The following is a 24,334-nucleotide window of genomic DNA, read 5'->3' as shown; positions in this document are numbered from 1 at the left end:
GGGAGAAGTGTACAAGTGCACAGAAGAAACAAACATACATATGCATGAAAAGAAAGTGAGTCTAGGCAGATGTAGAAAAGCAACCAAAGAGAATAAGAGTAATGAATGAAGATGTTATGCTAAAAGCAATGCGATCTACATGTTGCAAACGAAGTTGTATGCATTCCATTAACTTAGTTGATATTAAGGGATGTAGAGAACAGGTGTGGCAAAGAAGAGGGAGCAAAACAAATGAATACTTACTCACGAGGCTCTCTTGCTTTTTGGTAAATGACACAAAAAAAAAATTTTCAAATAGCAGATAAAGCCTCGTATAAATGGAAAAATTATTTGCAATAATACATATCGCATTACTACAGGATTATCACATGGCACATACTGGAATTTGGCTAACAAAGCAAAGTATGGAGTAAAGTTTAACATTCATGGAAACACAAGAAGGCCCAAAACAAGAGCCTCAACGGTCTCAGCAACATCAATTTTAAAAGACTACATGAAAATGCTTTACCTCAACCCCATCTATCTAAAATGCATCTTCCGATAGGTTTGACAAAAAAAGAAGTGTTTAATTCTATTGGAGAAACATAGAGGCAAATAGGGCATGCTCCGACATCTTTTCACAATTTGTATACTCTTTGGAAGAAGAACTTTGTACATGTTAAAATCTCAAAAAGGCAAAAAATGTCAAAGTGCAGTGATTGTGATGATCTAAAGCAAGCACTTGAGAGTGTAACATCTCCAAAACAAATAGAATCATACCAAAAAGAGAGAATTTCATCATGGACTTGCTCGGCATTCTAGACTAAAATATGCATTTTGGAAGGAGCAAGCTATTTCTCATCCAAATGAGTACATGTGTGTTATTGTAGATGGGATGGATCAAAATACAACAACATTACCTCGATTCATTAATACTCCACCTAAGCTACAAGGAAAATACTTTTTGAAGACACATCTATATGGAGTGTTAGTGCATGGATTTAAGTTTTTTGTAGACATATGGATTGATTCCTTGCATCTACATGATAGCAATCAAGTTCTAACATCAGTTATGAAGGCAATTCACAGTGTACATGCAGAAAAAGGCCACCTACTAGCAAATTTGAGAATACAGGCAGAAAATTGCAAACAAGAGAATAAGAATGTACTCTTTTTTGCATTTTGCTCAATGCTAATTGCTCATCGAATCTTCAATGAGATTGAAGTTGGGTTTTTGTTGGTTGGACACACACATGAGGATATCGATCATGTTTTTAGGATAGTCTCAAGAGAGCTAAAACACAAGGACATGGAGATGATGGATGACTTGATAAGAAAATGTGGGAGGCAAGTTGGTGGTTGCAAGGAAGGTACAGTATGCTCCGTGGTTGAAAGGATGTATGATTGGAAGAGCTTTATTCTACCTTTCATACAAAATGGTGGTGGTCTTGATTGGTCATAGCGCTCCACACTACTTTCACTTTTTCTTAAAGGATGAAAAACCAATGATGTAGTGGCAATACTATTCTCATGATACAACATGGGAACCTGAAGAACCTTATGGTCTCTTAACTTCAATTCCGAGCAAAGATAGCTTCAATTCCGAGGAAAAGTTGGGTAAGGTTGCAACTTTCAAAGATAACTTACTGTCTCTCAACTTCAATTTCGAGCAAAGAAAATTTGCAACATTTACAGCACTATGGTATGAGCCAAGGGGTAGGAACGAGAACCAGGATAACAATACATTGTATATTGGCTATTTGAAAAAGGAATGGATCCCAAAACATGAAGCACTTTCAGAGCTTTCCATAGTAACAATCATAGTATCTTGAAAATCAAGGACAAAGGAAACAAGGAAGCACACGAGATATAATGTAGAAGAAAAAACCGCTACCAATTATTTCACACATTATAGAGTTTTTGAAGATGCTCGCTAAGGAGGAAGTAGAAGGAGATAGCGCAAATGAAGAATGCCCATGACAATACCATTCAAGCATCAATAAAGACTCCACATCACGGTGTTCAGATGAGATTGAATGAGGATGGCATCCAAGCAACAAGTGACGATGAATCAGACATTCAAACAAACAAGTGGCAGGATTGCCCATTCATACTTAACACATTTGTCAAGGCAGAATTGAGTTATTGAAAAGGCTGCATGTCAAACTCCTTTGTACAAAGACTCATGGAGAGCAATATTTCTTGTAAACATATGACAATGTAAAATTGCAAGCATAGCTATTACTATTTTTAGAGCACATTTAAAGAGTCTTCCATGTCTCTTGTTTATTTTAACCTTTAAATTTTTTGGGACTTTAAGAGTGTTATAGTTTTCTACATCAAATTTTAAGTGCATTCTTTTGGATTAAATTATATTAATAAGTCTTTATTTTAAAAGTGATTTTTTATGGATTTAAATTAATAACTCTTGATTTTTTTAAAACGTGAATAGGATTGTTAAAACAAGAAGTACAAAAGCAAGATTAATCGAAGTTTTTGCATTAGTAGTGCACATTATAGAGACAGATTGTGAAATTTATTATGTGGAAATGATAGTGCCAAAAAGTGAACATTTGATTCTCAAATGAGATTTTCATAAAGTAAACTTTTCATTTGGGAAGGATTTTTGGGATTAGTCCAAGAGTAGACATATGAGTCCCAAATTAATGAAATAAGTGTTCAAAGCCATTTCATTCATATCCCATATTAGGCACCTATTTATGTAAGGTGAAGACACATAAGTGGTGCATAGGAGGACCTTTGATCAATGTCTCAATATCCAACTCTGACCTTAGCACTGCCTAAAGGATTTTGTAGTGTTAATATTGGTGACCAATTCATATACTCTAGACCATCATTCCACACTAGCTTCAAAGTCGTTGAATCGACAGGTGATTCTAACTTAGATCTAGCTCTGCAACAATCAATCGGCTCCATGAAGAAGACTATCCATTCAAGTTTTGTGTCTCAAAAAAAGTTTTGTGGCCACATCATCAAGGGCTAATGTTCTAGATCACATGCAATATTTCTCAAGAACAACAAAGTAGGCCACCCAGATGATAACTTGATCGAGTCCACAACCTGAGTACATGTGTATCATGAACCACTTGCAGAGGAGGATTACAAGCCATTGTACCAGTGATATTTACGTGCGAACCATGGGTAGTGTGTGGTCGATTGCCTTTGCTCTTGACAAACCACATAGATTTTCTTTTTTATTACATTAATACTATCTCTCTTGCAAGGGAAGTGGTAATCATATGCAAAGGTGAGGTCCTTTGAAAAGAGCAATGGGAATCTTGAAAGGTCATTCACAATTTATGTTCATGCTCATGGGTTGAAGGAATGTAAGGATGCTTGTTGACTAACTAGGGCAAAGGATTTATTTGCTTGTAGGCTATTAATATCGTTCATTTTACTAGTCTTTTCTTGAAAATCATATAGCAATTTGTGCTAGCAAAAGCTGCAACATAGTAGATCTACATGGATTTTTTACCGTAGAATCTACAAGCTACAACCCCTTGTCATGTTCTTTTGTGGAAGGGACTCCATCGTATTATGAGAAATCGAGGGAGAAGGACACTTGGAAGGGTAAAGCAGCTTTGGAGGATGTTGACATTTGTTACGATGAGGGTAGCAGCATTTTTAGGGGAAGGGCACTCCATCTCCAATAGTTATCTTTGCTTGTTTTTCTCTTTAGTTGTGTTTTATTAGAATGGTCATTGCCTACCATTCTGCAGGGAGCAGAGAAATGGTGGTGCATCTTCTTTAGGAGGAAATTCAAAAGAAACTGTTTTCTACTCAAATGCTAGAAGAGGTAGAGGCAGAGGTAAAGCAGGCCGACGATCTAGAGGCTGTGGCAGAAATCAGAATATGTAGTAAATTCAAGAAAACCAATCCTATGGAGGACGTGGTAACCTTAGAGGCAGGGGGAGCCAAAGAGGTCGTGGTGGATGGCAGAGAGGCCAAAATGCAAACAGTAATGTTGAATGCTACTATTGTGGTAAAATGGGTCATATGGCTAAAGACTGCTACAAAAAGCAGAATGACATTATGAATGGAAAATTGCAGCAAGGCAATTATGCATCCTCTAGTAGACCACTCAGTACCACAAGAGAAGTTGGTCAATCATCCAAGTTTCCAATGACCAATATTGAAGGTATGTCACTTGATCGTATGTGGTGGACATGTTTCTATATTAACCTTTATATCTCAAAGTAAATTCAAGCATGTGCTCGTCATCTCTTTGGACACGTATTGCTTCTTTTTTCTATTCAGTAGAGGATACAGCTTCCTCCAATGCACCTTTGGATTTGACTTCATACTCAAAGGCTTTGAAGACCGATGGCATTTCAAATGCAGGTGCGATTAAGAAAGCTAGCTTTGTGAAATCTTTAAGGAAAGCTTTCCTTGCTGCAGCCAAGCAAGCTTATGCTAAAGGTAATCATATATAGACTTTGGGGAAACCTGCTATTGTATGGCAGTGATAGGTTTTGTCTAAAAAAAGTAGTGACACTCATCCACAATTGTGATCTTTTCTACAGGTTTTTTTTACAGAAACCGTAGGTTGTGTGGTTACTGTTGCAAGTATAGTATGTGCATTGACAAATCAGTGATAGTGAGGCGATCTTCCCCATAGGTCATAGTGACTACATAATTTTTCATCTCCAATTCACTTTTGAGCCCATAAATTGATGTAGTAACCTTTTTCCATAGGACATCATCATGAACACATGTTGTGCTATGTAGTGAATTGGTTGTTTTCATATAGTGGACATTTATGAGGTTTTCTATGTTGTTTAAAACAACGTTCCTTTAATACATGATCACTTGTTCACTTTTGACATGGAATTAAAATTTTTTGCAAGTGTATTCCCTCTTCCAAACCATTCTAATGCATCGACATTGTTTAATCAATGTGTGGTGTTTGATTTGCTTTCATTTTTTTTAAGGGCAGAATTAGTGATGTATGTGCCTTAATTAATAATCCAAGCAGAATTTCCTGTTTGGGAGAGTTTAAATAGCTTCGGCATACATTGTAGTACTGATTTTCACGTCGGAGTGATTGGATCTCGAATATTTCCTACTATAGATTCCATTGTCTTACTCGCACTCTTGTCATTGATTGCAGCATAAGTGTTGTTACAAGTGGGGCACAATATTCTGTGGAGAACATGTTTAAATTCTATTGATCTTCATTTGACACGCTTGTATGCTTGCTTGTAGCAAGTAAAAACTCATCAGTGAAAAAGGAAACATCCAATGATGTGAATTCATTAAGTGACCCTGTAGCTAGGTCCAATTGTTAGCCTCCTTTGCAAGCACCAGAACTGTCACAATAGCACTAGTTGCCACTCCACCTAACTTTGTATGAGGCGGGAATGCACTTCCAGTACTACGAATTACAGAGTTTTCTGAGTTCATATGATTCCGATTCACATTTGAGGGGAGGATTTTAGTCTAATATGGGACTTATAAGGCTAGGGAGGCATCATATCCCACATGTTTGAGGGCTGATTTCACTAACAATGACAATTATGACACTATCACTTTGGTTGTGCCACATGTGTATGTGCCCCAATATGGAGACAACCTAGGTCATTGACTCCTTCTACCAGATTGAGGGTCCCACCATTGTTAAGAAAATTGTTGGTGAAGGTGGAACGTGCACCTTGTCTCTCCACGTAGATGCGACTACGAATGTTATTAGAGGAGAATTGTTTGAAGGTGTTCTTACAATGCTTCCTGAGATCACAATTTCCTACTACATTCCTTGGGCATCTTCTATCATTCGATTAGGCAGGAGGACCATATCCACAGTTGTTGGTACAATTACTTTTGTGATAATAAAGGCGAATGCAGATAGTTTGACAATAGCGGATGGGCCCTTGCACGAAGATTGAGCTATTGTAAGTATCCATATGTTGTCATAGATAATGTCATGAGGTAACGGCTCTCATTGTAAGTGGTTAATCTAACTTTCAAACAACATTCTTTCAGCTTCACTTTGTTGGGAGCACAACAATGTGTTGTCACGCTTAATCCAAGAGTACCATGAAGAGGGAATTGTCATGTACACCCTTAGAAATGTCTCCTACATGTGTGGTAAGAATGGCTTGGGTTTTTTTTATTTTACTATTCTAGCTGAGATTTTGGATGGCCAAAAGAGAGAGGAACTGCAACAAGCATTCACGATCCAAGTTTGGACTTGGGGTACGGGCAAAAGGTACAATATTTTGACATTCCAAAGTTTTCTAGTATGTACATAATGCTTTTTGTCTAGATGATTCATTTGACGATTTTTATAGGTGATGAGCGTGCTACATTTCACTCATCTAAACACTTAGCTTATTGACTACCAGTGCAATTCTTGTGGTGGTGTACAAGTTAGTCGTGAGACGAGTCACCCTTTTTGTTTACCTATGACTCTGTGTAGCTTATAGTCAAAACTCCTTGCTTGACTGGACATATCCTCTTGTCGGAGGCATCAGATGTTGCTATGCAGATTCACGGGAACTATGTTGATGCTCTCAAGGATCTTTGACATTGAGTTTCCTTTAATACTGATGCTACAAAATTTGCAGAGTGCCATACTTTAGTGCTGCCATTTAAATGTATTAGCTTAAACACTTGCACTGTGCTTTGAACATGCATTATTATAATAGTATGCCTCCTACCACTATTTCAAAACTATCTGAGATTGTACAAGCTATAGCGTTGTTGCCTGTGGCATGCTCACATTATTGAACATTGGCCTTGACCATTAAATCATCAATGAAAGGAATGAGTTGGAATTTGTTGGTCCATTAAGTTGTAAGAAGAGGAATACATATTGTGACCAACAACCTACCTCTTTTTCTCATACCTCCTCCTTTGTTGTACAGTTTGTGATTGTAATCGCAAAGATTAAAATGGACCAGGAAAACACACAGTTACATAAGTACGACATTATGAAGCTTGATCAGTTTAAGATGAAACCTCCATCAAATACAAATGTTCTTCCCTGCATAAGCTACTTATTTGAAGATTATTTATTCAACTAGCTTTTCGGTTTGATTTATGCAAGTGTCAGCAACAAACAAGATCGAACATCCATATGGTATAGGCTATCTGTACACTATCAAAGCCACCAACCATTACCAATGGAAAATGTCCTTCAATTGATTGAAAGTGCTATGAATTATAAGTTGTTGCTGTTTCATATTTTGAAATTTTTCTCAACAACATTCAATGTCTCTTTCAAGTTATTAAAGTATGATGGGAAAGGGTTATCAACAATGTTTCTTTTAAATAGGTCCAAACGTGTGAAATGTTATCACATTATAGTTGATCAAACATTGGCAAACCACGTAATCCTTCCTTTGACAAGAAATCAACAAGCAGAAGTGTACATCACATGGATAGAGAAGGATGAGCAGAACCTTTGTTATGTTGTAAAAAAGCACAACTCTTTGCCTGCCTTATAAATTGTTGTACTGTTTCACAATAGTCTTCATGGCAATCAATACACCATCAAGGCTATAGAGAGGAAAGTTTATAGAGTTAGGAGAAGCCTTGCATTACAAATGACCGCTACGAACAACAATGTTCCAAGTCTAGTTAGTGCCCCACCAGTAGAAGAGTCTCATCAATGGGAAAGGCAAACATGGAAAAACATTTGACAAAAATGAAGGTCTCGCTCTGGAACTGAATATGATAAAGCCATACAAGACACCACACCCCTCAATATCCATCTGATTGTTGTGTATCACTAATGTTCAAGAGACAGTTGGTACGACTTAAGCAAAATTTGCCTGAGCTTGCAGATGAACACATGGAGAATGACCATTGTAGCAATTCAATAGAAAGAAAATTCTACTCGGTCTACGCAAAGCAATTATAACAACACAAGGCACCCATACTTTTGAAAGAAAACATGCGCCTACCAAAATAGAACAGCATACACATGCAAATTGAATGAAATTGAAGCTAGGCTAGTAGCGATACGAATCCCATTTGCTCAAATAAGAGAGTCATCATACGATGGACAATACAGGTTCCGTGGTAGCATCATAAACGTTCTTGTAGATATCAACAGGGCTCAGACAGCCCTTCCAAGGTTTCTCATGGACGACTCCACAGTGGCTATTGCAATACGAAGAAAACTTGCATACACACACAATTATATGAGCAGGGTTGTACTTCCAACATTAACTATCCGTGCATTGAAAGAACTACAGAACAACCACTATACAAGGAAAACATTGTAAAATTAAATCCTTTATGGATTGACACATACTTAACTTGTAAGACTACATGGACAACCATGAAGAAACCACGAGCAGCACCAACGACTACATTGATCCTGAAGATGAAGTTTACATAGATACTTTGGTACATGGTATATATACTGCACAACAAGTTGTTGACTTCGAGGACAAGACAATTGTAGTCGCTCCCTCGGAGGGCTTTTCACGACTCAACATTTTCAAAGCCAAATTTTCAAAGGAGCTAGCATTTCCAACATTGTCCTATGGACACCCAAGGAACTACAACATCCCTACAAGAACATGCTACCAAGAATTAGCTCGATGGGAGCTTATGAACAAAGACCATCGATTCGTGTATAGTATAGAGAATCTACTCTTCAAGACAGTCAAAATTCTAATGCAACAGGTTCTCTCATCGACATGGGTGTGTATGAGAAAAGGACAGCTACGTGGAAGAATGCTCAAAGCAAGGGACACAGTAGAAGACACAAACATGAGAAGTTTCTACAATCAAACATAGGATACCAAGACTTTACTTGCCTACATACATCATTGGATTACAAGCACAAGTTAAAGAAGAACTTGTTTGCAATGATTCGACAAATGGGACGTCCTACATTCTTCATCACATTGTCTTCTGCAGAGAGATTTTGGGAACCGCTAATGACATGCCTTCAAAACCTCCACAAGACATCCACCAATACTGAGGGAGTCACCTCACAAATGATAGCAAGAGAGCTCATAAGATCAGATCCAGTCACAATAGCAAGGTACTACGTTAACAAGTCCCAAGCAATTAAGAGGTTGCTAAAGCAAGACGATAGCATTATTGGGAAAGTGGTTGACTTTTTCTTTGTTACAAGATTCCAAAATCGTGAGAGCCAACATGACCATGGTCTATTATGGATAAAAAATGCACTGCAGTATGGCATCTCTAAAGACGAGGACATCATCAACTTTGTAGACACATACATCACAATTGACAACACACAGGTTGCATCAAACAATACAGAGTTGCAAACACACAAACACAGGCACACATGCAGAAAGAGGAGCAAGAAATGCTGATTTGGATTCCCTAGGCCACCTATGTGAAATTCAATGATAATCATCCTGCTCAAGATTGGCTTATTGACAGGTACAATAAAAGATAATGTTAAAAGCCTTATAAACACGTTAGAGGACACTTCCATCATGCTTGGCAAAGTTAAACATATCAGAAGATGAATATATCTATTGCATTCGAGCAAGAGTCACAAAATTGACAATATTACTACACAGGCAACCTAAGATGTATACACAAACAACTTCAATCCAAGAATAACCAAACTGTGGAGTGCAAATATTGACATACAATACGTCCTGAACTCGCACGGTGCAGTTGCATATTATACATCATACATTACCAAATCAGATAAGGCAACAACTCAAGGAAGCAATGACAACATGTATTAGTATGAATGCTCCAACAACAAAAAGAATATGAAAGGTCAGGAATGCAATCCATCTCACAACAAGCTATCTACATTGCACTATCTCTACCACTAACAAGTGGCATGAGGAGTTTTATATACATCAACACGAGCATTGTTGATGAATGTACATTGCTGGTAAAATGATGGCATCAATTGGAGAAAATGAATCCAAATAGTACATATATTTTCTTTGATGATCAGATAAAAAAATATTGTAATCGCAACATCAACATGCATCAATTATGCTTGGCTGATTTAACATAAAATGTTATGCAAGAGGAAAAGCACAAAGATAATACAATTTAACAATTACAATGCAACAAAAGACCCAGAAAACCACTACCGAGAACAATGCCTTCTACACTTACCATTCATTGTGAGGGAACATGTTCTTGATAGTGAGTTTCCAACTTGGCATGACATGTACAAAGCAAATGAAGATGAAATATAGTAAAATAGAAAGAGATATAACAACTTGATTGCTGAAGAACCTCCAAGCATACAACTCAATACCCCAGTAGCAACATCAACGAGGAACTCAAACATTGGAAAAGTTCATGACGGCTTGGACCTGGGAATAGATCTGGATGTCTGACATCAACAAAAGAGAAGCACTCTATCTACCAACTTTACATACAGGGCAATTTCGAATGAAGAATTTCACTCCAAGCTCAGGCAGCTAACACAAGAGCAAAGACTCATAGTGGACGATTTAATGCTAAAAAAAAGAATAGAGAGCAACATGTGCTTTTCATTTATTCCTCACGGGCAATGTAGGAACTGGGAAGACATTTACATTGCTTCTTATAGTCCAAACACTTCTACAACATTACAGTCACAAGCAAACATCAGACATTGAGCTACCAAGAGTTCTCTTGTTAGCATACACAGGTAGAGTAGCATTCATCATCGGAGGTGCAACCATCCATTCAACACTACAATTGCCTTTGCTTACACAAGCTTATCTTCTGAAAAATTGCAACATCCGTTAGTGTTATATAAAAATGTAGAGCTCATCGTGTTCGATGAAGTTTCATTAATCAGTCAAAACACTTTTTTAGCAGTAGACATGTGCATACGAGAGATCAAACACAACCACTTAGAGCCCTTTGGAGGAGTTGATGTGCTCTTATGCGGAGACTTATGCCAGGCAAGCCCAATAAAGGATGCATGGATTTTCTTAGATAAGCCCACTAACACAACAATAATTCCATTCGTCTAGAAAAACAACTTCAAGTATTATGAGCTCACAGAACCGATGTGTCAAAACAACTCCCACTACCTATGAATATTATACAGAATTTGAATTGGTCAACACTAAGACAATGCCATCATACACCTCAACAAACAATACAGGAGAGATCCACCACAGAAACACATGATACCACACCTGTTCTACACAAGCGTAGCAAAGGATAAGCACAACAATAACGTGTTCCAACTTCTAGATTCCAAAGCACATACAATAACGGCAAAGGGCAAGACACAAAACTTGCACTAAAGGATTAAAGATCCCAAACGACCCAAAAACAATAGCTAGCTTGCATTCAGAACTAAATCTAAAAGAAGGCATTCTTGTAGAAATATGCTATGGTGGCAATCTCGATACTAAAGACGGACTTGTCAACGGAGCAGATGGAACATTCAAAATTGTAGATGTGAGTGCACGGCACTTATCTCAAACCATGTATAGGTAGCCTATATATTCAGCATGAGAAGAATTGTTTTTGTAAGATGAGATGTGTTACATCCTATGTATAACATTGTGTGTACCTCATCTAGCTCCTCAGGACTCATGGGGTGCGGTTCTAGATGCTCTCCATCTCCTAGAATATCCTCTTCTTCATATTCATTCTTGGATCTAGATTAAAATATATGTATCATATTGTGCATTCCCATCTGCTCATGATTGCTCTCGTTCGTACATATTCATGTCTTTCAACTTCCCTCATGTATTCTCTCTCTTTTCTCATGCTTCTTTTAGCAAAGTCATTCAGAACATATTTATATTCTTGGCTTCCCTCATTCCTCTCCCCCTCTTTGCTTGTGCTTCTTTTAGCAAGTCGATAGGTGTGATTCAATTATGGTTCATGGGGTCAATAATATAATGCAAAGCACCACCTTTCATCTAGCCCCTCTTCATCAGACTAAAATAGAATATCCATATATTGACACTTGTCAAGGTTGCTGATTGTTCTCACCAGTCAATTTGATAATTAATGGCCCAATACCATGCCTTGCCAAGTATTACATGTTTGTCTCAATAGCACCTATGGGCTGTTGAGATATCGAGCTCCACTCATGATATGCAAGGGTGACCGTTGTGCATTTATGTCACTGACTTGTTAGCTGCAGATGCGATTGGTACACCGCCCATGAATAATAGCTGGATGACAGCTATCCTTATGTACTCTAGTTCATGGCTCAGTTAGTATGCCACCTTAGTTAGCTGAGTTTGGTTTGAGACCCACATATAGGGTTCTTCTATTTCTTTGTACAAGAGTTCTTTTGGCTTTCACAACTAAGAAGAGGAAAATTGTTTTTAGCCTCCACCTTTGTGTGTATTCCCCCATTGTGTATGTGAGAAAGCCGCAAGTGAGACTCCTTCCTTCTCTCCCACTATCTTCACATGGTATCAGAGCCTGGTTTGTGGTAAGGAGCTCAAGAAAGCAAACCAAGTTCGCGGTGTCCTGGTAAGAGGACCAGTGTTGCTTTCCTTTTTTGAGTTTGGGAGCAAATCTCTGCAGGTAGCATAGTCGAAAAGTGCAAGAGTGCATTGTCTCAGATTGAGATGCCCTTCGTGGTGTGGTGAGAGGGCAATATATGCTGCGGATAGGGCAAAGCCCTAGGTGACTTTGTTTTTCTGATTCGAGGCCATTTCGGGGCCCGTTTTCGAGGTGAAAGTTCTCCGCAAGCACTAAGAAAAAGGCCCTGTTCTGGTTGTGCAACCATTGCTCCGCAGGTCGGTGAAAAGTTACCGTAGAAATTGCATCGTATGCCTATGCACAGAGATACTGGGAGTTACAGAATCATCCTTACTGCCTGTTGATGCAAAATCGTCACTAGGAAGTGACTGTGTGGTTAAATACCACTTTCGTCAGTTTTGCAAATTTGCCCTTGTGAGGCAGAAGCTATGTTTTTTGTAGTGACAGAATATTTTGCAGTGTTCTGTAATGGCATCTGACTCTCTTTCACAGATTGTCACTGAAAAGCTTGACAAGAACAACTTCCAAGCATGGAAGTTTAGAATGACGAATTTCCTTATGGCAAAAGGCTATTGGGAGTTCATTACAGGAAATGAAGAAGAACCAGTTCTTCCTAATGTTTCCAATCAACAGGAAATGCAGGCATTTGAAGGATTGCATGAGAGACCCAGAAAAATTATGTACTAGCTGTCTATCAGTATTTCGGATTCTATGATTGTGCATATTCAGGATGCAAGTATGCCAAAGGAGGCATGGATACTTTGGCAAAAATGTACAGCACAAATACGCAAGCCAGGAAAATGTAGCTCAAGCAGGAGTTGCACAATGTGTAGAGAGAAAATATGAGCATCAATGACTACCACATGAAGATGAAGAAAATTGCAGATGCACTTGCTTCCATTGGGTCACCAGTGGAAGATGATGATTTAGTTTCTATGACCTTGAATGGTTTAGGAAAGGATTATGCACAGTTTCGAACATCCATTGCCATCTGTAAAAAATTTCCTGATTTTGAGAAGTTGTTTGCTCTTCTAATTTCTGAAGAGCAGAGAAATGGTGGTGCATCTTCTTCAGGAGGAAGTTCAAAAGAAACTGCCTTCTACTCAAATGCTGGAAGAGGTAGAGGTAGAGGTAGAGGAGGCTGATTTGGAGGCCGTGGTAGAAATCAAAATATGCAGCAAACTCAAGAAAACCAGTCCTTTGGAGGAGGGCGTGGTAACTCTAGAGGTAGGGGGAGCCAAAGAGGTCATGGTGGATGGCAGAGAGGCCAAAATGCAAACAGCAATGTTGAATGCTACTATTGTGGTAAAATGGGTCATATGGCTAAAGATTGCTACAAAAAGCAGAATGACATTATGAATGGAAAATTGCAGCAAGGCAATTATGCATCCTCTAGTAGACAGGGTGATGACAGAAATGAGCATTTATTTATGATGCAACACATGATCAATTCTGTGACAAGCTCAGAAGAAAGCAATGATGTGTGGTATGTTGACTCAGGTGCGTCAAACCACATGACAAGTCATGCAGAATGGATGCAGGATGCAAGGAAAATAGAAAGACCAAGATTTGTGGAGACTGGTGATGATATTGCACATCCTATTGTGCAGATTGGTAAAATTCCTTTGTCTATGCAGGATGGGAAAAAGAAATACCTATTTGATGTATTTCATGTCCCAAATATCACCAAGAACCTAGTTTCTGTTGGTCAAATGGTCGAGCAGGGCTTGCAGGTCAGATTTAATCCTCATGGATGCTTTGTTGAGGATATGAAAAATAACGGTCGCTTGATAGCAAAAGGAAAGAAGAAGGGCAAGATGTTTACTTTGGATGCAGACATGCCTGAATTGAGTGCAACAATGTTTGCACATGGGACCAGTGTAGTTGCAAATATTGATATCTGGCATAAATGCATTGGTCATGTTAATGTACAGCGCCTTAAATCAATGTAGGCCCAAAACATTATTGCAGGATTGCCTAAATTCAAGGTTGCAGAAATGCATAAGTTATGTGAAGCCTGTCAATTTGGAAAACAGGCAAGAAAACCATTTCCTAGACATGTTCAAGAGAGTAAGAAGCCATTGGAATTAATCCACTCTGATGTGTGGACTACTAAAGCTGCATCTATTGGAGGCTGTCATTACTTTGTCACTTTTATTGATGACTACAGCAGAAAAGTTTGGGTGCATTTTATGAAAAAGAAAAGTGAAGTGTTTGGGCATTTCAAAGCTTTTAAAGCTATGGTTGAAAAAGAAACAGGCCTGCAAATAAAATGCCTAAGGTCAAATGGAGGGGGAGAGTACCTCTCAAATGAGTTTGCAAGGTTCCTGCAGGAGCATGGCATAAAGCAGCAATATTCATGTAGTCATACCCCATAGCAAAATGGACTTGCAAAAAGGAAAAACAGGCATATTGGAGAGGTATCTTGGGCCATGCTAAATGAAAAAGACCTACCAGATTATTATTGGGCTGAAGCAATTGCTACAGCAGTTTACATAATGAATAGGACTCCCACTGCAGCAGTACATGGCATGACGCCAGAGGAGATGTATACTGGTAGGAAACCAGATATTTCTCATTTGAAAATTTTTGGTTGCATTGCCTATGTTCATGTGCCAAATGAGTTGAGGTCCAAGTTGGATCCAAAAGCTAAGAAGTGCATCTTTATTGGTTATTCTCTACAGCAGAAAGGGTATAGATGCTATAACCCTTCTACTCGTAAGTTTACAGTGAGCAGAGATGTTGTTTTTTATGAGATGAGTAGCTGGTATAAACCAGTAAATGTGATTGATGATGTAGATGCACAAAATGGTAATGCTGCATAGAATTCATAGCAGCAATCACAAAATATTACTGGACCTGCAGTGTCCTCTAGCAGTGGTTCAGATACTTCGCCATGGACAGGTAGATTGAGATCAGGAGAATCTCCTCAAAGCAATGCAGATAGTGGTATGCAGGTATCACGAAAAGGAAAAGAGAAGGTAGATCAGCCCATGTTTGATGTGAATGCAGGTCACTCTTATGTGGATGGTGAATCCAGTGGCTCAGAACAGAGCATTGATGATGAGTTGGGTATTCCTTTTGTTGTTACACCTAGAGTAAGGAAGACCAGGGATGTTTTGAGAGCACCTGGAAGTGAACCTATTTTGCGCAGGTCTACCAGAGCTAGGTATCTTGTGGATAGTCTGAAATATGATGGATTTACAGCCATTCACTATCCCTATATGGTCAAAGTGATACAGGAACCAGAACCCACTTCTTTTAAGCAAGCCATGGGAAAAGAAAAATGGGAGAAAGCCATGGATGAAGAAATGGATGCCTTGGAAGCAAATGCTCCATGGGAATTGGTGCCTTTGCCTAAAGACAAGAATGCAATTGGCTCTAAGTGGGTTTATGAGGTGAAGCACAATGCAGATGGTTCTATGAACAGATACAAGGCAAGATTAGTTGTCAAGGGGTACGCACAAACATATGGGATTCATTATGAAGAAACATTCAGTCCGGTTGCAAGGATGGCAACTGTAAGAGTAGTCATTGCTATGGCTGCATCAAAGGGATGGTCGTTACATCAAATGGATGTAAAGAATGCCTTCTTGCATGGTGATTTGCAAGAAGAGGTCTTTATGGAGCAGCCACTAGGTTATGTTCATGCTATTCATCTTGAGTTTGTTTACAGGTTGAAGAAAGCCTTGTATGGCTTGAAGCAAGCACCCAGAGCATGTCTGTCAAGATAGGACAGTATCTTATCACTATTGGCTTTCAGATTCCCAAGGCAGATTTCTCACTTTATGTGAGAAAAACAGAGAAAGGTATTATGTTGCTTGTCATTTATGTTGATGATTTGATCATCACAGGTGATAGTGATGAAGATATCCTTCATGTGAAAATGCTATTGAAGCAAAAGTTTGAGATGAAGGATTTGGGAGAGCTGCGTTATTTCTTGGGCATTGACGTGATTAGATCACCAAGTGGGATACGGCTCTTGTAGAGGCAGTATGGATTGGACATGCTATCCAAATATGGGATGATAGGCTATAAGCCTACTTCAGTTCCTTTGGAGCAGAATGTGAAGCTGAGCGTAGATGCAGGTGAGCTTCTGGAAGACCCTACTATGTACAGATGCATAGTAGGAAGTTTGATTTATATGACTATTACCAGGCCAGATTTGAGCTATGCTGTTGGATTGGTAAGTCAGTTTATACAGGCTCCAATGAAACTACATTTGGATGCGGCTAGACGCATACTCAGGTATGTGAAGTCCACATTGCAGTATGGACTATTTTATAAGGCTGGGGTTCAAATACAGTTGCATGGATACACTGATGCTGATTGGGCTGGTAGTATTTCTGATAGACGATCTACCAGTGGATATGTGTTTTCTTTTGGGAATGCTGCAGTCACTTGGAGCAGCAAGAAATAGCCTACAATTGCCTTGTCAAGCACAGAGGTTGAGTACAGGGGTGCAGCAATGGTTGCATGTGAGGTAGCTTGGTTGCATAAGCTACTTTATGATATGCATCAGTCTACAAATGGGCCAGTTGTCATTTATTGTGACAACATGGGCAGTATACACTTGGCAAATAACCCAGTCTATCATGCTAGAACAAAGCACATTGAGGTACATTATCACTATGTGCAGGAGAAGGTTTTACTAGGTCTTATTGATCTAGTTTATGTTAGCACAGAGGATCAGGTAGCTGACATATTCACAAAGGCATTGGGCACAGAGAAGCTACGCAAGTTCAGAGACTTGCTTGATGTGCAGGAATTGGGATTGAACTCGAGGGGGAGTGTTGAGATATCGAGCTCCACTCATGATATGCCAGGGTGACCGTTGTGCATTTATGTCACCGACTTGTTAGCTGCAGATGCAGTTGGTACACCGCCCATGAATAATAGCTAGATGACAGCTATCCTTATGTACTCTAGTTCATGGCCCAGTTAGTATGCCACCTTAGTTAGCTGAGTTTGGTTTGAGACCCACATATAGGGTTCTTCTATTTCTTTGTACAAGAGTTCTTTTGGCTTTCACAACTAAGAAGAGGAAAACTGTTTTCAGCCTCCACCTTTATGTCATCTACCATGTCACCCTACTAGCTCATCAGCCACGTCAACTGCCACATCAACATAGCCATGTCAGCTACCATGTCAGCACAACCACATCAACTGCCACATCAGCACTACCACGTCATCACTAACACATCATTAGTGCCATGTCATCATTGCCACATCATCAGTGCCATGTCATCATTGCCATGTCATCTGCTGACATCATCTATGCCACCTCAGCACAAGCTTCACTGACACACCTCTTGCTAGGCACAGTGCCACATCATCAATGCATGTGACCCACAGTGACACATCATCATTGAGCACCATTTGCACTCCTTTTGCCCCTCCACCTAGATCAAGTTGTATCTCTTGATCCAAGAAGAATTTGAGGGCGCTCCAAAAAGGAAAGTCGCTCATTTTTTTGTGCTCTACATGCTCGTCACATCAGACACACATTTCAATGCAAGTTACACTCACATTTTAGCCTCGCCGGCAAAACCACTTCCTTCATGCACATTTGCCTCTACATCGATGCATCTGACCCAGCACTTAAAAAGAACAAAAGAAAAGGAATTATTTACTATTCTTTCATCATTTGACGGTTGGTATAGATCTAGATTAGAGTAGACTAGATCGCCATAGAGGGGACGCTTTGAATTTTCCCAAGTTGCCAATCTAAGCCATGCCCGAAATTCCTGAGTAGTACCTACTCGGAGTCAGTCCATATGCTCACATACAGTTTCACATCATTACATTACCTGAAACCTTACGTTCATCAGTTCAGTGAGTAGACTTCAGAGAGTATAGAGGCATTGCAGATTATTTCAGTGGGCAGATAGCATTTGATTTCACACACATATGCCACCATTATAAAGCCTATTCGGCTATCTCATGGCATTGTGCACATCATTTTAGCCTTGTAAAGCCTCTTGGCTATTCCCGACATCATTGCCACAAGCCTTGTAATACAAATCAGATTTTATATATTGCAGTTCTATCTTCATCGATAGTTCGGAGATTTCACTTGGCATAGTCAGTGTATTTGCAATTGATTCATACAGAGATTTTCACGACACTTTTGAGTACATTTCTTGCACCATGTCGACTAGCAACCTCAATCTGGAGGCATCTACTATGTTAGACAACTCCAATTACGGTACATGGAAATACCGAATGGAGACCATTCTTGTACTTCATGACAAATGGGAGTATGTCGATGGGTCTACACCTAGAGCATTGGACAATCCAACCACTAGTAGCTCTACTCCATTTGTTGTCATAGCACCAGCAACGGGATCTACAACAGCATCTACAGCTACACAAACAGTTTCTGCACCAGTAGCAGATCCTGCCATTGCCCGAGCTCAAGCAAAATGGGATAAGAAAGACAAGTACGCCTATCATCTGATCAAGCAGAATGTGCAAGATGTCATGCTAGGACAGCTCAACATAGTCAAGACATCGAAAGAAGCATGGGATATGTTCGCAGCTCTCTATGAGTCCAAGAACACATCCAGGATTCTCACCTTGAGAAACCAAATCAACCAGAGTTTTTGCAACATCAGTGAAACCGGTCATGCTTATGTACTCCACATAAAAGACTACAACAATCAACTTGCAATAGCAAGAGAGACTATGGACCCCACAGAAATGGTTCAAGTCATTCTGAATGGACTAGGAGAGGGATACAAGAAGCTAGTCTAGAGTATTGCCATTCAGCGGCAAATTTTGACACTGGAAGAACTTCAGTCAATTCTACTTGGTGAAGAACTCGGGACTCAGGCCATTCAAGCACGTAAAGGTTATTCTAATGATCATGCATTCACAACTTTAGATAGAAGCAGAGGCAGAGGTAGATCATATCTAAAAAGTGGTCATCATCAGCAACAAAATCAAAATCAACATCAACATCAACATCAGCATCATCCTCAGCAACATCAAAATCAGCAAAGAGGAAATCATTCCAACCGAGGAAGATTTCAAGGAAGAGGGAATGCATCCACCAATGTGTCAAACATTCAGTGCAATTACTGTTACAAGTTTGGACACTATGAAAGAGATTGCTGCAAGAAGCAGTACGACCAAGGCGGTCAATCTAGCAGTAATCGAGGGAATTTCCGAGGCAAAGGAAATCATCGTGGTGGACACTCTAGTTACAGTCATTTTGCAAATGAACATGGAAATATGTTTCTTGCAAGCGAGGAAATGCATCAGACTGATACAGTGTACTCAGACATTGATTTCAATCCCAAAGAGGATTACAGCTATCAAGTTGACCAAGTGGAACAAGATCCTTGGTACATCGACAGTGGTGCATCATCTCACATGAAAAATCATCAAGAATGGTTCACAGAAATGAAACCATTAGAAGGTCAAAAAAATGTCATCTATACAGTAGACAATACACCAAATCCGGTTCAAGGGATAGGTGTTATCCCTATGAACAATTTCACTGGTATGAAAGGATTAGTGAAAGATGTGCTCTATGTTCCAAAGCTTAGCAAGAACCTTTTGTCAATAGGTCAAATGAAGAAACACAATTACAAAGTCATCTTCGACGGTGATGAATGCACTATCAGAGATAAATCCAAAAGATGTCAGCTAGTAGCAAAAGGTGTCAAGGAAGGACACTTATATAGAATGCTAGCTACAGTACCAGATAAGCATGCCATGTCAGCTCAACCGCAACAAATGCTACTATCTGCAAAATGGCACAAGAGATATGGTCATGTCAACTTTAAGTACTTGTTAGATCTCAGGAATCTGAATATGGCAATTGGGATTCCGAAGCTATAGTTTCTTGGAAAAGTTTGCGAAGCATGCTGCTTCGGCAAACAAAAGCGAACCAACTTTGGCAGAAGTACCTCTCGTGCATGAGGTATTCTTGATTTGATACATACAGATGTATGGGGTTATGCCCAGACTCGCAGCATCAATGGTTCACTTTATTACTTGACTTTCATTGATGACTATAGCAGATATCGTTGGGTCTACTTTTTGAAAGAGAAATCTAGAGTGTTTTCGAGATTTCAAGAATTCAAAGCCATGGTAGAAAACCAGACAGGCAGAAAGATCAAGGTCATGAGATTAGATAGAGGAGGTGAATACATGTCTTCAGCATTCATGAACTTTTGCAGGAGTCATGGCATTTGAAGACAATTCACATGTGCAGATACTCCTCAGTAGAATGCAAGAGCTGAAAGGAAGAATGGGACTTTAGCAAACAGTGCTAGAGCAATGCTTAGTGAAAAGCATCTTTCGAATCAGTATTGGGCAGAAGCAATAGTTATAGCAAACTACTTGCTTAATCGACTTCCTACCGAACTGATACAAGGTATGACTCCTAATGAAGCATTCACTGGACACAAGCCACACATTGGGCATCTCTGCATATTTGGTTGCATAGCATATGCCCACATGCATGATGATCATTGCAGGAAATTGGATGCAAAGTCACGCAAATGCATCATGGTTGGCTACAGTGAAGAAAGCAAAGCATACAAATTGTATGATCCTATCAACTGCAAGGTCATTATCTCCAGAGATGTAATCTTTGATGAGGAATCGGAATGGAAAACCTCACCTACACAGGAGATAGAAGCATCAACTTCACAGTCATCTATAGAACCGGTTGATGAAGAAGAGCAAGAATTGCTAGCAACACCCCAAGCAGAGCCACAGCAGCTCAGACGGTCTACTAGGGAAAGCAAACCACCAGCCAGATTGACATATGCTCAGAAAGGCAAAGCAATTCAGGTGGAAACCACCAACTATGCTCTTATGACTACCATCATGGCTAGAGCCAGTGTACTTCGAAGATGCAGTAGACAAGCCAGAATGGCAAACTGCTATGAATGAAGAAATGGATGCTTTGTATAAAAATAATACTTGGGAATTATGCGACCTTCCACTAGGAAAGAAGGCCATAGTAAACAAATGGGTATACAAAGTGAAGTACAATCCAGATGGAAGCATTCAAAGATACAAAGCCACATTAGTTGCAAAAGGATTTGCACAACAATATGGTCAGGACTATGATGAGACCTATGCTCCAATAGCAAAGATGGATTCCATATGGTTCTTAATATCACTAGCGACACTCAGCAGATGGAATGTGTACCAGCTCGATGTCAAGAATGCATTTCTCAATGGTTATCTAGACGAGGAAGTCTACATGCAACAACCAGCAAGTTATGTTGAACCAGAAAAGGAGAATAAGTTTTGCCATCTCAAGAAAAGTCTCTACGGCTTAAAACAAGCACCCAGAAGTTGGTACAGCAGAATTGATAAGTATTTTGCTGATCTGGGATACATGAAGTCCAATGCAGATCATACTCTCTACTACAAAGTTCAAGGGAAGACATTACTGTTGCACTTTTGTATGTCGATGAGCTGATTGTGACAGGAAGCAAGGATAGCTTCATCAAAAAACTGAAACAAGACTTATCTGTAGAGTTCAACATGAAAGATCTTGGACTTATGCACTATTGTCTTGGAATTGAGTTCTGGAGAGATTCAAATAGCACATTCATGAGTCAACTCAAGTATGTTGACAGTCTCCTGAAGAAGTTTCATATGGTAGATTGCAAGATTGTAGCCACTCCCATGGAACAGAGTTTGAAACTTACTAAATATTCAAAAAAACCTACAGTCAATGACAGATACTACAAGCAGCTCATTGGATCTCTTATATATCTAACAATCACACGACCAGATATTTGTTATGCAGTAAGCTCACTAGCACAGTTTATGGCAAATCCAAAACAGTCTCATTGGAATGCAACCAAAAGAGTCTTGAGATACATCAGAGGTACAAGATAGTTTGGGATAAAATATAGAGGAAGTCATCCACGATTACTCTAGTATATCACTCTAGGACAAAGCACATTGATGTCAGAGAGCACTTCATCAGAGAAAGAGTGTTACTTGGTGACATCACATTGCAGCATTGTGATAGCAAAGAGAATGTTGCAGACATCTTTACCAAACCACTCGATAAAGAGCTTTTCAAGAAACACCGATTAGCTCTTGGTTTGACCAAGAGGAAGGACATTCCCATTAAAGGGGTGTGATGGAATGTAATGCTCAGTCCTTCTTCGATTCCCCAGAATCATCATCTTGAGGGAAGGCCTACTTCATGATGTTGATCTTGAGGGAAGGTGTTGAGGGTTCACGCTCATCATCATGTGATCATGTGTGCATAGCACCATCACATGATCATATGTGCATAGCACTAACCTTATAGAGTGCTATAAAGGAAAGGGTTAGATCTCCTAACCCTAACCCTAAATGGGTTTGTATATATTCTATTTTTTCAACTAAATCTAGTGTATAGTTAGTCATTTGTGGTGTGCTCTCTAGCTGTGCCCTCTCTCCTCATCTCCACTCTTCTCCTCTCCCCTCTTCATATTTTGTCAATATATACTAGGGAGATTGTACCTTGGAATGCATTTATTGTAGAGATTGTATAAGGGAGATCGTACATTTGTTAGCCTGAAGTGTGCCAAATGTGGGAGCATGTCAATGTACTTATCTCTGACATATTGCAAGTATTATGGGATGCTCATTCTATCGAAATAGGCAGTGCATTAATGCACTATCCAATTTGAAGGAAAAGGCATTCGAAATGCTACCTAAAAGATAGCCTACTCATATAGTAAAGAAGAGCCCAATTTTGATGCTTGTCATACCAAAATGGGTAGTGCGTAAACGCGCTATCTATTTCAATCTCAAAAGCATCAAAATTGGTAGCTTCTTTGTATAACTATGAGGGCCACACATGAAAGACAAAATCGAGGATTTTGGATTCCCTTTCCACCAAAATAGGCAGCGCGTCAACACATTGCCCATTTCAAAGGAAAGAGTATCCAAAATGCTCTTCCAAATGCCTAAGCCTGAGCTCAATGGACAGAGGATGAGAGGGCCTTGGACAAGAGGCGAAGCAAATGCCTGGTGCCTAAATGGATGGGAGGTAAAGCCAATGTATACATCTCATGATAAAAAGGAGCCTATAATTTGATTAATTTTCATGAAAAAGGGTAGAGCGTTAACATGCTGCCCTTTCTCATGGAAAGCATATCAAAGATGGAGAAAAAGATTTTGATTATTATTTTCCATGAGAAAGAGCAGTGTGTTGACGCGCTGCCATTTCTCAAAGTAGGAGCCAAAGCAATTAGGGCCTTACCTTCAAATTTTGTGATATCTTGAGGTCATGAGGATCTCACAGGAGGAGGATGCAAGGTGTAGGAGAAGCAGTTCTTGGAGGGGAGAGGAATACCTTTGAGGAGGAGAGAGGGAGCTTCCAGGAGAGAGAAACAAATTGGGAACATTAGAGCTATTGCTCCACACAGAGAGCTCATCTACAACCTATTAGATAGAGCATGGAGAAGGTTGTTCATCCAGGGAGCTCGAAAGGGAGCAGAACTCAGGAAGGAGAAGGTTGTTCATTAAGGGAACTCCGAAGGGAGGCCGAAGAGATGGCATTAAGGGAGCCGAGAGAGATGGCATCAAGAGATGCATAGAGATAGCATAGGTTGGAGAGATTGCATCACACAGAGAGACGATGCTCACAGAGAGAGATGGCATCAAAGGAAGCTCAAAGGATGCAAGATGGCATCAAAGGTTGGAGAGCTCACAGAGAGAGACAATGCTCACAAAGAGAGATGGTGTCAAAGGAAGCTCACAGAGAGAGACGATGATGCATGGCTTGCACATTGCAATTGAGGTCCCTGCAATGGAGGTCACTGCAATTGATGGCTTTCAATGCTTTCTAGTGGGGATATTCCCCATTGTTAGAGCTTGCAAGATTGAAGTAAATGAGCAAATGACTACATGTTTTGCAGTGCATGAGAGTTTTGGATTGTTGGGGAGAAAT

This window comes from Dipteris shenzhenensis, chromosome 22, assembly GCF_047967505.1.
Source record: "Dipteris shenzhenensis isolate YYH24624 ecotype China chromosome 22, Dip_SZ_1.0, whole genome shotgun sequence".
Taxonomy (NCBI): Eukaryota; Viridiplantae; Streptophyta; class Polypodiopsida; order Gleicheniales; family Dipteridaceae; genus Dipteris; species Dipteris shenzhenensis.
The sequence above is the reverse complement of the archived record's forward strand: the minus strand, read 5'-3'. Positions refer to the sequence as shown.